At 41.3% G+C, this 12,933-nt stretch overlaps 1 protein-coding gene across 1 annotated transcript in view; it reads left to right on the top strand.

Annotated features, from left to right (window-relative positions):
- Window positions 1-1,340: 1,340 nt before the first annotated feature.
- The window catches only part of SCMH1 (Scm polycomb group protein homolog 1), a 143,814-nt gene continuing 132,221 nt past the window's right edge, over window positions 1,341-12,933 (top strand). The window contains exon 1 of the mRNA XM_054572061.1: window positions 1,341-1,432. The gene's annotated coding sequence lies outside the window, so the exon portion shown is untranslated. The remainder of the gene's footprint in view (window positions 1,433-12,933) is intronic.

Genomic DNA, 12,933 nt, shown 5'->3' with positions numbered 1-12,933 from the left:
TCGGAGTCTGTGCCCCTAGGCCTCTGCTCACAGGCTCCCATGCTCACAGGCCTGCACTGGTCGCTGCTGGCAGGCCTGCTGGGGACTGTTGACCTGCTGTCTACTCCACCACTTCTGGGAGTTGGGAGAACCGACTGCCTTTTTGCTTTCCCCCCGAAAGTCTTCTCCCAGAATTCTACATACCAAAAGCCAGTGGGAGCATCTAGCCTTCCAACCAATGAGGGCCAGTGTTGGCCATGTTTGCCTTTGCCCCTCTTCCAGCCATGTTAGCAAGGGGGCAAAGTCTCCAGCCGCAGGTGCGCACTTGCAGACTCCTTCGAGGGCTAAACTGAATGTGTTTGACTCTGGATTGCCCCTTTTGACCCACGCTACCAGAGGTGACCACTCTGCGAGAAGGACACAGGCATGAAGTCAGTGACACGGGAAGTGAACCTCCACTCAGTCATTTACTGGCCTGGTGGCTTTGGACGAGTAGCTTCGCCTCTCTGAGCTTCATTTTCTGCTAAAATAGGGCTAAGCCGGTGTGGATGTGGCGGTTAACCGGAGGAGTGTAGCAAAGAATGCTAATAGGCACCAAAAGAATGACCCTGTGTACTTGCTGCATGGGTGAACCCCTGAAGGATCGTGTGAGCTTATACTTACTGGTATTTACCTACTAGACCCCGCACTGTTCCGTGGGCTTTACAAACATTAACTTATTTTTTCCTCACACCATCCATCTGAATTAAGTGCTATCATATTTGAGATGAGGGCCCTGGGGTAGAGATGTGAGGTTTCGGTCCAAGGTCATTCACCACATATCTGGTCACGAGCAAGGCGGGGAGTGCCCGCTCTTAGCCCGACGCGGCCAGCCAGCCTGCGAGGCCAAGACCTGACAGCTCTTCGGCCATCTCCCTCTCGGGCCCACGCGTGGCCTCCGTACCGGTGACGCGTGGCGGCGGGATTCGAACCTGAGTTCCAAGCTCTCTTCTGGGCTGGGTAACTGGGTTTACCCATCCCTGAGACGCCGCGCAGAGCCGGTCAGGGGGCGGAACCGGGCCCCCGGGCGGAAGGCTAGTGGCGGCCAGCGCCGGCGAGGCTCAACCGCTCCAAGGCGTCCCACCACACCGCCCCGCCCCGCCCCTATCCCCCACCACCCCCGCGCGCGCCAGCCTAACGGCCGAGGCGCACGCCACCTCGCGGCGTTAGGGGCAGGGGCGGGGCCGGGAAGCTGCCGGCCCGCCTCCCCCAGAGGCTCCCCCCCTCGCCCCTCCCACCCCTCAGTCCCTGTAGCGACCGCCTGGATCGAGCCCCTAGCCGCTCGCTCGCCTGCCCGCCGCCCTCCCGAGCCGTCCCCATCCGCCCCCTTCTGGCGTCCTCACTCGCTCCGCACGCAGGGGAAACATGGCGGCGGGGAGGGAGTGAGCCGCTCTGCGCTGCCCCGGGTCCGCAGGTAAGCGCCTGGGCGGCTGTCTCCACCAGCCTGGACAGCCCTCTCCCTGAGGAACCTGAGTGACCAGGGGCCGCCCCAGGCGAGGAGGAAGCGGCGGCGGGACCTGCCAGCCCTGTGCTCCCGCCCCTCCGGACCCGGCTGCCTGTGTCTGTCGGGGTCGGTCGGCCTGTCTGGTACAGGCGCAGCCGCGGCCCTTCCCCACCTTGTCAGCTCGGCCCGGAGCCCCGGCAGCCGGTTCTGCGTCCGCGGCCGGGCCGGCGGGTCTCAGTGTCCGGCCGGCGGCCTGACGTGGTAGGGGGACCCCAAGGGCCCCAGCACGGGGAACCCAAGGACGAGGGGACCTTTGGAGGTTCGGCATCGCGGGGCGGTAGGTGCGGGAGCTGCTGTGTCCAGGCCGGCGGGGCTGGGGTCGGCGGGGGAGGTTTGGCTTTGAGCCGAAGGCTGAGAGCCAGAGGGGGTTGTCAGTGTGAGCGCGGGTCTGTTGGCCTGCGCGAACGCAAGAGCTGAGAGATGCCCGTGGGTCCAGGTCCCGGTTCGGGACAGAGGACCGAGGTCCGCGGACGGCAGGGCCCAACCGAGGGTCCACGGTGCGAGGGGCTCGGAGCTGTCAGCAGCGGTCCTCCGGACTGGCTCTAAGCGGCGAGAGCTGCGCCGGGACAACTCACGTGTGCTGCTGGGAACTGGCGGAGAGTGCAGGTTTCAAACCTGAGACCGCGGGGTGAGGGTGGGGGCGCTGGGCACCCAGGGGAACACGCTGCCAGGAGGGCGGGACACGTGGGCAGAGTTATGGGCCAGCCCCGAGAGGAATGAAAAAGGGTTTCCAGGAGATGGCTTGATCCCAGAACATCTCCAGACTGGAAGGAAATTTAAAAGTCATTTAGGGTCCGTTTCTTCTATGCCATAAAAAATAGCTTTGAAAATCTCAAATTCTACCCTGATAATTTGACCAACCTGTTCAAACACCTCCTCCACTGTTCCCAAGGAAACCCATTCTGTTCCTGGACACCTTTGGTTTTTAGGAATATATTTACACACACACACACACACACACACACACACTCACACACACACTCTTTTGCTGTTGTTGAAAGAGTTGCTTCCTATTCTTTCTAGTTCGTTTTCCTTGTGGACTCTTTTAAGATACTTGAAGATAGTAATGTCCTTGGAGTCTTGTCTTCTCTTCACTAATTCCAGTTCTTTCACTTGATTATTGTATATTGTGGTTCTCTGATCCCTCTTCTGAATGAGCTCTAGTTTTGCAATATCCCCTTTAAAGGAGAGCTTCTTGATGTGAGTAAGAAACTGATAAGTTTCTCCAAGAAGCTTCTGGTCCCAAAGGTTGACCTGCTTGAATAAAAAGTACTCTAGTCCCTTCTTCATTTCTGTGCTGTTTTGATCCAGGAAGGAAGGAGGGGAGGGAAGGAGGGAGGGAGGGAAAAGGGAAGGAGGGAGGGGGTCTAGTACTATTTGTTCTAACAAATGAAAAGAGATCCAATTTTGTGGAAATTTTTGGATTTTCCCTCATTTTATAAATGTCTTTAAACACTTTATCAGATGAGCTAATGTATATCAAAGTGTCGCAATGTACCATGCAAATAGAAGAGTTTATTATTTTTACTCTGAAAAAGGATTGAGACCGAGTTTGGTGCCAAATTACAATTTAATATTTAGTTGGAAAGGGAAATGCTTTATTATATTAAACTCTATGCTCTATTTCTAACTGCCAGCAGAAGGCCCAAAATTACTATGAAAAAAATATTTTTTGTTGGTCACCAGCATTATTTTTTACTTGCTTTTTCATCACTTAGCCTTGGTATGTGGGGTTAAGTTTTTTAAAAGGGTGTTTTACTAAGGTTCTAAACCCCTTCCTAAGCAACCCTGTTGGTCAGTAATTTTTTAAGCCTGGAAAATCTGTGATGACCTTGTAGATGAAATGCCAAGTTTTTGTATCTGGGACCCTGTTCTGGTTCTAAGCAAAGTTTCACTGTTTCTATAACATAGACAAGCACATACCAGCAGTCAGAATTGGTTCTTTATCCTTGTTCTATGTCTTCATTTTTTAAGTTGTTTAGTGGTTTTAAAGTTCATAATATACATATCAAGTTTTGATTTCTGGTATGTAAATTGGATAAAAATGTATATAACACCATTCTGTATAGAACTGTATATACCCAGGAAAGGCTCTGGTTCCTTCCCTTCAAAAGACTTGGATTTAGTAGTAGGAAATCGTAAAAACTGAGAAAGAACTGGTGTGAATATCCCACTGAAAATTTAAGTTCAACATGTTCTAACCCTTACCCTACATTTGTCTGTCTACTGTGTGTCAGGAACTATGCCATGTACTATGTTTAGCTGGGTATACAAAGATGAATAAGATACATTTTCAATCTTTGTGCAGCCATGTAAACTAAATGCTAAAATAGGATATCTCAGAATAAGATATAAGAGGTATGCCTACAGTGCTTCAAGGTTAGGGTGTTAGACTAGCCTAGGACTTTAGTGAAAGCTTTGGATAGAGATGACAGCTGACCCAAACCTTAAATGGTAGGTAGGAGTAAGTCATGCAAAGATGAATAAAAGGTGTGTTTCAAACACAGAAACCGACTTGAGGAAAGTCATCAATGCAAGAAAAAGAATAGCTTGCATGGAGAATCACAGGCAGTTTGGAACTGCCTGAAATTAGCTTCCCCTTGCAGACTCTTTCCAATCACTGAAAGGTTTTTATCAGAAATGGTTGAATAACATTTTTAATTGTGGTCACAGAGATGAGGAGAAAGAAATGAAGGCTTTATGATTGATTGGATATGCCAATCAGAGGGTGAAGAGTCCAGCATGATGCTCAGGTTTTTGGTTTAGGGGACTAAGGGGATAGGGTGACAGAAACCAAGACAGGACACCCTGGATGATGAGTTCAGTTTTAGAACTGAAGATTTTGTGATTTTTTTAGTTAGGTCAATGAGCAAATGTGGTGGAAGTAAGTTAGAAAAAGAGGAGACTGTGTTCAGAAAGTGGAATAATGGAGTTAAATTGTCTGATGTGGAGCTGTTTGTAGGTCTCTGTGTGAGTAGCTAAAGTACAGCAGAGGTGAAGGTCAGTGAAGCTGAGTATGACAAGGAACTGTGAGGCTATTTTATTGAATGAATCATCTGTGTGGATAGTGAAGTGATTTTGGATGCTAGAATGTGGGGAGGAGAGAATATTGTGACCTAGGCACAGTAAATATAAGGGATTAATCGCGAGGGTGGTAGATAACAGATGAGGAGAAGGGTGGAGAGTGATATAGCTGGATGGCATAAACCTCAAAGGAGGAGTTTTTAAACAAGAGAGTGAAAAGTAATGGTTTTTGACTTTTCTTTCCTGGAAGCAGGCTTCTGATCTCTTCATCTTTATTCAAGACTCATATTAATCATTCTGTTTGTTTTGAAGAATCTGTTCTTAGTCTTGGACAGTAGGAGGGCAAATATCCTACATCAAATCTTTTCTGCTAATATTTAATGACAAAGGCATTGGAGGTTTTCTCCTGATGATTAGTGGGTGGATAGGAATCAGATCTATCTAGACTATGTCACTTACGGGCCTTAGAACTGTAAGCAAATTGTTTCACCTCTGTGACTTTTAATGTCCTTATCTGTAAAAACTTAGTTTCTACTTTATAGGGTATCACAAAGATTATATAAAATAATGTGTGTAAACAGATATATATATACACACACACATATATATATGAAAAGCAATTCATGCCTCACAGATGCAAAGTGAATGTTAGTTCTCTCCCAACTACCTTTAAGGAACTTCACCTCTATGGGCAGAAATGAAGCTTTTTCATGCTTTACCTAAATCATAAGGTAGTATGTATTCTACCGGAGGTAAAAGCAAAGTGATATAGGAATTCAGATAAGGGAGCCATGACTGGGAATCGAACCAGTGACCCTTTGGTTCGCAGGCTGGCAATCATTGGAGCCACACCAGTCAGGGCTTTAGTGATTTTTTTAAGCGAGGTAATCTGCACATTGTAGGAATGTTATATATGTTACATGTAAATGTTATTTTTATTATTGCTATCTATTTAATTTGTAAAACACTCATGAGATGATGACAGTCCCCTCCCCCCCTCCCCCCCTCCCTCCCCCCTCCCTCCCTTCCTTCCTTCCTTCCTTCCTTCCTTTTCTTTCTTTCCAAGTAAAGGAAACTGAGATTTAAAGTTTTAGAAAATTGCCCAAATCACACAGTAGTGGGAGGATCCCTGAAACTGCTCTGATCAGGGTCACCAATCTTCTTACTGCTAACACCAGGCAGAGGCCTTAGCAGCAGCATTTCACACTTATGATTATTTCTCTTTCCTCAAAACATTTTTTCCTTTGGCCTAGGTGTACTTCAGTGTATTGGTTCCTCCCTGGCCACCTCATCTCAAGTGCTGTTTGGATGACATCTCCCTTTCTCTTTGGTCTTTGGTCCTAGGCTATCTTCTCTACATTCCCTTAGCAGTCTCACCTACTCACTCGGCTTCCGGTAACACTTATGTTCTCATAACTCAAATTTCTGTCAGTGATCAAGGTATTATTTCAAAGTCGATAGATCCCAAGCTGAATCCAACATCCTTGCCACTTTTCCTGCCCCTCCTCCTTTGTTTAAGAAATTTTCTCTTCCTAATGAATGCTGTAGTTTAGAGAAATTTGTGTTAACTCAATAAATATTGTTGATCACTAAGAGATCAATAATACATACTCCTTTCTCTCAGGGAGCTCACCATTTATGATGTATACTTAACTAACTCTCACATAGCAATATAAAGTAAAATGCTACATAACTATATAAATACCCCAACAATTCAGAGGTAGGTAATAGGAGAAGTCAGTAACTTCTGGAGTGGTTATATAAAGTCTCCAAGTTTATTGCTGAAGGGAAGTTGAACATATGTACTTCAGGAATAGGGGCTGAGATGGAAAGGATGAGCATCTGGGAACAGAATTGCTTTTGGAAAGGTAAAAGTAAAAATTTGTTCTTTCTCTTAAATCCTTAAAATATTACAAACTTCATTAAAACAGAAGTTTTCGCAGGATACATCAATTCTAATTGTTTCTTGGCAGAAAGTTTCATAGGTGCAGTTATGAGCAGTTCTTTGACACATTCTGTGGAGTATATACTGTGTGTTATACTGTTGGTATATTGAACAAAATCATTTGTTGGAATCCTAACCCCCAGTTCTTCATAATGTGACTATTTGGAGGTAGAGCCTTTAAAGAATTAAAGTAAACAGGAGGTCATATTGATGGGCCCAAATCCAACATGACTGGTGTCATATTATAGTTATACGCTGCTTTTCAAAAGTTTGCTTTAAGCCACTTCACTTTAATGAAAGACCTACATTAGCCGCACCTAACTGAAAGAAATATGAAGAGGATTTTTGCTCTTACCAAAAAACGGTTAAAAGTGAGAATGGCGTTCAGCGTTTGTTTTGCAGTGAGCCGTTACAGAAGCAGCTTGCATTCAGAGCACTGAAAGTGGCACAGCCAAGCTCCTTCCCCAGGAACTTACTCAAACTCAGCACTTCAGCATCAAACCACTATAGCTTTGATCTGTGTCTGTGAGCATCTGTGCTTTATCTTGATTTCTTTTGTACATCTGTTAGCAAGATGTGTCCTAAGGTGATTGCTTCTTCACTTTACACCTTTTTGGCTTAGAAAGGTTTCATAGGAATACGCTATTTTCAGACAGCAGGGGAATCCTATGTAAGAAGAGGTTAGGACACAGAGGAAAGACCATGTGAAGACAGGGAAGATAGCCATCTATATAAGCCAAGGAGAGAGACTGCAGAAGAAATCAACCCTGCTTATAGCTTGATCTTAGACTTCTAGCCTCTAGAAATGTGAAAAAAATTAATAAATTTCTACTGTTTAAGTAAACCACCCACCCTATGATATTTCTTATGGAGGCCTGAGCAGACAAATACAGTATCAGTCCCAGAGGAGTTTGTAACCAGTTCTGCCTAAGAGTTTCAGGGATGGTGTAAGTAGCATTGGGGAAGATGAAAGATGAGGAAGGATAGATAGTTACAGTTGCATATCGTTGAATGATGTTACACACATTCTCCTATTTAATTTGAAACATGTAATAACCCTGTTAGGTAGGATGCCAGATCATAATAAACACTATTTACTGATAACAAACTGAGTTGTATGTGAATTAAATGATATGCCTAATGTCAAACAGCTAGTAAATGTTAGAACAACTCAAAACCAGGTCTTCTTACTACAGATTTTGTGCTCTGTCCAGAATGATTCCTTGCCTCCTATGACCTGCCTTTTAAGGCTCTGAGCTGTCTGAACCTCCTCCTGGTGCTGCTGCAAGTCATCATGTATTTCCTTAAATTTTGAAGCACATAAAGGCTGATGCATTCTTTTTATCCTTTTGTATTTATTTATAAATGTTATAAGTGTTAGCTTTTAAAATTAAAGCGTGTACATATTGTATATTCATTTTAATCACTAGGTTTATTGCCGATTCGTGTATTATATGCACATCTCTAAGTGCTTTCTTATTTATTATGATTGTTTTACTTTCATACTTACGTAAAATTTTCTCTGGGGCATTCAAATATGAATGAAGTCCATTTTAGTCATTATGTCTTATAAAATATAATAGAAAACACGAGAGCCAGCATACTTCTTCTTGGAGATACTTGAGTAAAGAACAGTGTTAGAGGAGTTAGAATGTTAGATTTCTAACCCTGATTTTTTGGTGTTCTATCTTTTTTTTTCTTTTTAAGAGATAGGGAGGGAGGGAAAGAGGGAGAGAAACATCAACATGAGAGAGAAACATCAATCAGTTGCCTCTCATATGTGCCCCATTCATCTGGGGATGGAACCTACAACCCAGGCATGGGTCCTGACCTGGAATTGAACCAGCCACCTTTCGCTTAGGGGGACACTCAGCGAGCCACCCGGGTCAGGGCTTGGTGTTCTGTCTTATCTCCAGCTACCTCAAGGGACTGCTGGAAAGTCTCCAAACTAGATTAAATATGTTTCTTTAAAAATAAATGAATTTCTAAATGAATTTAAGAGTGTAAAAGTATAAAACCTAGTGGGCATAGAGGGTTACAATTCCAAAATAAGGGAATATGGGAGCTTAAAAACATCTAATTTACATGTCTTCAGTTTTTAACTCAGTTGTTCAACAACTATTTATTAATGTCTGCTAACTGTCAGACACTGAGCTATGTATAGTGGCAAAGATGAATGCCATAAATTTTTTTAATTCAAAGACAAGCCACAGAGTTAAAGAATATATTAATGATAAATATAATAGCCAAATATTACTATCTATAATAACAAAAGATTCCTACAAATAGATGAGAAAAGAGACAAATTTTTTAAAAATGACAAGGGATAAAAGAGGCAACTTAAATGTTTATTAACTATTCACTGGTAATTAGTTATATGCAGATTAAAGTTCTAATGAGATATCATTTCACAGTTGTTAGATTGGAAAAAATTAAGTCTGATAATACCAAATATTGGTGGAAATATGAACTTAAGGTAACACTTGACACTATTGATGGGAATAGAAGTTGCAAAATCATAGTAAAGAATAATTTGGCAATATCTATTAAAACTAAAATGCATGTAACCTGCAATCCAGTAATTTCACTCCTAGATAAATACCCTTTAGAAACTCTCCAATATATGTGTAAAGAGGCATATGAAAATATTCATACATTATTATAGCAGAAAATTCAAACCAGTCCAAATGTCTGTCAATAAAATAATGAAAATATTGTGGTATAATTTACCTAATGGTATTGCATACAGTAATGAAAATGGTCTAGATCTATATGTTAACTTGGGTGAATCTTACAAATAAAAGGTTGAGTGAATAAAGTAAATGGGAGAACACATTTATATAAAGCTTAACATTCATTATTATTTAGGGAAACATACATAATAAATGTCCAAAGAAATGCATGGTAGTGGCACTGGGTTGGCCAAAAAGTTCGTTTGTTTTTTTCCGTAAGATGGCTCTAGTAGTGCTTTAGTTGTCTTCAACTTCATTCAGAACAATTTTGTTAGGTTACATTGTGACACCTGTCCTATCAGTGTGCATTTAAAAAAGCCATCAAAATTGGTGAATTTTTGTGTAGCCATTTTAATATTGAAGATCAAAGAAAATATGCAACATTTTCACCATATTATGCTTTATTATTTCAAGAAAGGTAAAAACACAACTGAAACACACGAAGATTTGTGCAGTGTATGGAGAAGGTGCTGTGACTGAACGAACATTTCAAAGTGGTAAGCGAAGTTTCATGCTGGAGATTTCTCGCATGATGCTCCACAGACGGGTTGACCAGTTGAAGTTGATAGTGATCAAATCGAGATATTAATTGAGAACAATCATATCATGCGGGAGAGAGCCGACATACTCAAAATATACAAATCAATAAAGTTATTGATGAAAATAAAAAATGTGTCTTCTATTTTATGGAAAAACTATATGGACTTTTTGGCCAACCCAGTAATATCAAATTAAGGATAGTGGGTATCCCTGAAGGGCAGGGTGGGGAGAAAAGACTGGTAATAATGTGAGGAAGAGCACACAGGAGGCTTGAATTGTTTTTGATAAACATTTTTCAGCTAGTTTGTGAATAAATGTGTATTCATTCTTTATAGCTTTTTGTATGTCTTAAATATTGTATTATATATGTATTTTTAAAGAATAATGACATGTAGTCCTTGTGAGTATAATGCTAGGAGGGAAGAAGTAGCAGAAATATGAAGAGAAGTTATTAGAATGAATCATGTAAAATAGTTGTTTTTATGGGTCTAAAATGGTCTAATATAGGGAGTTTCAAGTGACTTAGGCTCCTCATTCAATCTAATGTAAAAAGTGCTCTCATTGAAATATATTGAAAGTACTATGGGAACTCAAGGGCAGGAACAACTGACTGCCAGGGTAGAAAGAGGAAGATGATCTTTGGAAATGCTCCAGAGAGAGAAAAAATGACATTTAACTGGGTCTTAAAGGTTGAGAAGGAATTTACCAGATAGGAAAAAAAGAAGGCCTCTCACATAGAAAAGAAGACCCATATTGAATGGATGGAATCTCCTAGGTGGAGTATGTGGAAGTAAAAGAAGTACAGTTGAAGGAGAGACTAAGAAGACCAAAAAAAATTACAGCAAATATCTGTAAAGCATTTACTACACATGTTTATATACATAAAAACTCATAATCCTTCCAGAGCTAAGTCACCTGTCCAAGGTGAGAGTTAGCAAGGGTTAGAACGAGGATTTGAACTCTGGCATTCCAGATCCAAAGTAAAGTCTATGCTCTTGACCAGTAAGCTATTCTCTGAATCACTACATTATAAGCAAAAATTAGGAGAAAGTGGTGTTTTGAATGTCAAAGGAACAACAGTTAAGTTTCAAAAAGACAGGAACAGTCACCAGTGTGAAAGTTTCTAGGCAGATAAAGTAAGAACACTACAAAGGGACCATTGGATAACAACAACAAATCATTGTGCTCTGAGGTACAGTAAGGGATACCAAGATAATAGATAAGTGGATATCTCAGAATAGTAGTAATTCAATCTACCAGTTCTGTGGGCCAGTGATTATAATTCCATTTAATTATGGAGAAGATGGAGTCAGGGAAACTTCAAAATCGAGTCTCTATTTTTGAGCATTTGATGTGTCAACACAGTTGAAAGAATTTTAACCCTTTGTTGTCTATATTATCATTTCTCTAAAATGTAACTAGGGTTAATAATGACAATTTTGTTTATTTTGTATCTTCTGGTTTTAATAATAAAGAACTTAGGCTGTTGTTAGTGTAGTTTCAGAACTGGATAGTATTCTAAAGATCAGTAGTTCATTCTCCAATATTTCACAGGTAAGAAGGTGAAGAGACCTTGTAAGCACGATATGTGGAAAGAATTTTGGCTTAGTGGTTGAGTCCCAATTCACGTCTCTGTCACTGACTGGCTCTGATTTAGGCAAGAGGCAGTTGCAACCAGTGATCACTAAGATTTACAACTCTCAGGTTCTATGACTGTTAGGTCAGTTATTCAGTGAAGAAACTGATGCCTAAAGAAGGGAAATTTGTCCAGAGTCATAAAAATGGATTTGATTCATTTGCCTCTTGGTTCAAGAAATCTGATAAAAAAGAATCATCAAACATTTGAGTGGCTGCTATGTATCAGGCACGTATTAAGTACCTGAAAAAAACCTAAAGGCACATGAAATTGTTTTAGAATTTATCTACTATAAAAGTAACAATGAGCACCTGTTTGTTTGTTAGACTTATCCTGCCTTTTTCCAGAATGTAGTTAAAGCATACCAACTCTGTGTAACATATCATAACTAAGAAAGGGAATAACCTTTTCTGAGTATCTGTCAGTCACACTGCAACATGCAAACATATATTGTTCTTACCTACCTGCATATCAGTGTTATTAGCTCCATTTTATACATAAAGAAGCTGGGACTCAAAGCTATCTGCCAAAATCATGCAATTTATAAGTGATGGGACTCAGTTTCAAATCCAGATTAGCCTGACTTCAAATCTAATGCCCTTTCCATTTCACCATGTACTGTATTTTGCCATACATAATGTGGCATACATAATGTGGCAAAAAAAATTTGGCACACATTTTTTACCCAAATTTTTGAGGGGAAAATAAGGATTTGTATTATACACGGGTATAATTATTACATACCATTCATATAATAGTCCTGTGTATAATGTGCACAAAAATGTGGGTATGCATTATACGTGGAAGTGCATTATACATGGCAAAATACAGTACACTCCCCTCAAGCAGTGTCACACAGTTCTGAGACTATGAGTGAAGGAAGCAAGGTTTACTTGTAAGAATTGACTGACCTCTTGCACTGGTGGGGTGGTTCAGTTATTTGGAGCATCGTCCTGTATACACGGAAAATAAAAAAGAGAAAGTTGTGGGTTTGATTCCCGGTCAGGGCACATACCCAGGTTGCAGGTTTGATCCCCAGTCAGGGCATGTACTGATGGTCAACTGATAGATGTTTCTCTCTCTCTCCATCTCTCCCTCTCTCTCTTTCCCTCTCCTCCGCTGCTCCCCACCTTCCTCTCTCTAAAATCAATAAACATATCCTCAATGATATGTTTATTACAAAAAAACATATCAAAACAACAAAAACAACAAAAAAGAATTGACTTTTTTTATATATCCTATCTCACCAAAAAATGTAAGCAAACTAGAAAAATCCCAGAATAGAAAAATGAAACACTTTAGTGAATGGGAGTCATGATTTTTTTTTTAAATTTGAGCAAATATATGAACAGTTTCCTTGTTAGAGCCAGTGCTTATATTTTAATAAATTACAAAGTTTCTGTATGCCCTCAACCTTTGGTGTACATCCACTTCCTCCCTCTTAACCAACAAACATTTTCCAGATACTTATTAAGTATACAAAGGTGAGAATAAGATGTGGTTCCTTCCCGCAGTGAGTTTACGATCCAGGAGA

The sequence above is a fragment of the Pteronotus mesoamericanus genome, unplaced genomic scaffold (genome assembly GCF_021234165.1).
Source record: "Pteronotus mesoamericanus isolate MK-2021 breed Mesoamerican mustached bat unplaced genomic scaffold, CSHL_Meso_final contig_221, whole genome shotgun sequence".
Lineage (NCBI taxonomy): Eukaryota > Metazoa > Chordata > Mammalia > Chiroptera > Mormoopidae > Pteronotus > Pteronotus mesoamericanus.
This window is presented reverse-complemented; position numbering and strand designations above follow the sequence as displayed.